Source organism: Pygoscelis adeliae, unplaced genomic scaffold (genome assembly GCF_000699105.1).
Source record: "Pygoscelis adeliae isolate BGI_AS28 unplaced genomic scaffold, ASM69910v1 Scaffold456, whole genome shotgun sequence".
Classification (NCBI taxonomy): domain Eukaryota; kingdom Metazoa; phylum Chordata; class Aves; order Sphenisciformes; family Spheniscidae; genus Pygoscelis; species Pygoscelis adeliae.
Genome location: NW_008825007.1, coordinates 84,259 through 86,743, shown reverse-complemented (window position 1 = coordinate 86,743; position 2,485 = coordinate 84,259).

Below are 2,485 nucleotides of genomic sequence, written 5' to 3'. Positions count from 1 at the left end.
TGAGCGCTCTGAGCTACTGGTCTTTTTTCCTGCCATCAGGGAACATTGGGAAGGCTGCCCAGGGGTAGTTTTAATCACATGAATTGTCAAAGAAAAGGGGGGAAAAAAGAAAAAAAAGGTGAAAAAAGTCAAAAAGTGGTGTTTGTTCGGCACTTAGGTTCCCCGGAGGGGCTGGAAATGCACAGGGGTGCTCTTGGGATGCAGGTTTTGGTGTTGGTCATGGCAGGGATGGAGTGGGATCCCGGCGGGAAGGGGCTCGGAGCTGCGTGAGGGGACATGTCCCCCCCTCAAAATAGCCACCGGCCATTTTCTCCGAGCCGAGGTCACTCCATCCATGGAGTTAACTCTGGCGTTACGCTTGATCCTTGGAGGATGGCGGGAGTCCGAGAAAGGAAAGAGCCGCTAATCCTCTTGGCCAGCATCCCGTAGGGATTGCCCTCGGCCGGGGCTCAGGGCAGCCTCCGGCGGCAGCAGCTGCCCCCGCCGGGGGCCCGCGGGGTTTCACCCCAAAAAGACGTACCAGTGAGAGCAGAAAGCGGCCACATCCCGGCTGGAAAGAGCATCCTCTGCCCCCCAAAAAAAACGTGACGTGTCCCTGCTTGGCCGGGCGGTGGGTCCCTGGGGCCGGGAGCCGTTGGGACGAGCCTTAGCTTCTCATAACTGAATTTAGTGCACTTAGTCTTTTAGGGCTGGGACAATCTCTTAGCGCTTAACCTTTCGCGATTCGGTGCCTGCTTGACCTTCAAACCTTTTGTAGGAGATGAATTCAGAGCCACCTTTTCTATCTTTAATAAGGCAGAACAAATACGTTTATTTTTAAACCCTCCTGCTCATTCCTTTCCTCTCGTGCTGACAACCAAAAGACTCCCCTGTGTCCCCCCGCCATTTCTTGCACGCCGAAACGAGTCTGTGGCAGCTCCGGCCAGATCCTGCTCTCCCACCCCCCCAATTCAGGGATGCTGCCACGGGGGGGTTGGCACAGGGCAGGATCCGGCCGCGTTATGAGCGGGGAGGGGATGTGGGATGGTGCCCGACCCAATGCCACCCGTCACCTCGCTGAGCCCTGCTGCCCGCCAGCTGTGCACATCTGTCCCCCTGCCCCCTCCCGGGGGCACCATCTTTCCTCCACCCCCCAGAACACAGCCCAGTGCTCCCCCAGGCCTGGCCCCAGGCAGTTTGGGGACCGAGACCCGGCACCAGCTCACACGGGCAGGTTGGCAACTGGGAGCACTGGTTTCCCAGGGGTAAAATGCCGAGTCTGTTCGCTGGGGCGATGGTGACATGCAGCGATAGAGGAGCTGATGGATGCAATGAAAGTATCTGTACCTTTTCCACCTCCGGTGTTTCTCTGTCTCATTGCACATATATTTGAGATATATGTGACAATGTATATATATTTGTAAAATGTATTTCAGATGACAAAACTGGCCAATTTTATGTTATTTTAAATATATTATATATATTATATATAAGAGTCTCCAAAAGATATAAATAGACTAGAGAAAATAATATAAATATGTAATAAATGTATTTTGATCTATTTAAAATACCTCGCGTCATGCTGTATATTTTAAAGATCATAGGGAAGTGTCTGCCTGTCGCAAACTTCAAACGTGGTTTCGAGGCTGTCAGTTGTCACACATATAATATATATGTGCAAGAAACTTTGGGGCCAGTGGGACAAAGACGGATGTTTTTTAGGAGCCTTTTAGCAAATGTCCGTCCTGCTGCCTCTAGGTAGGAGCAGAAACCCAAAATCTGAATTTTCCTCGTTATCCTGCAGGAGAGGATAATTTTTCCTCTCCACCGGGGAAGGGGCTGCAGGGATGCTCGGCAGGATGGGGGAGGTTGCCGGATCCCACCCTCCCCGCGCAGCCCCCCACGTGGGTACCATTTGCTCTGCTGCACTGCCCTGACGGGCTTTCGCCAGGGGACCGGATCGCAGCGGCTCAGCCATGCGGGGAGCCCGGAGATGGGAAAATGTGTCTGGAGCCCGGGCAGAAAGAGCCCAGTCATCCGAGACTGACCCGACAAATCTTCCCAGAGCGACCTTGGTTGCCCTTGGGCTCCACGAGGCATCACCTCCTCCGGGGACCTCAGGGGACACTGCGCCACGGCCAAGTGACAGTTCAAATGTCTTTAATGGTACGTCACGGCCAAAGGAAAGCAGAGCAAGTGCGTGGGATGCTATTGACGGAGAGGTTAATGGCCTGGTGGACATGGAGCCCCTGGATCCGCCATCCTGGATTTTCCTGCTGGCTTTTGCACCTGGCTGCTGCAGGGACTAGGGCTCGTGTACCGAGATAACCTGGAGAAATTATTCATCATCATTTCTCAGGCTGGTCACGGGTCTGAATCTGTGTTGGGCGACTGGCGACTGATAGCTTCCACCCACCCATGATGGTCAGCTGGGTCCCACCGGCTCCATCCCTTCCCCCATAAGGGACTCTTTTACTCACTAAGAAAAAAAATCACTGCCAGCCAC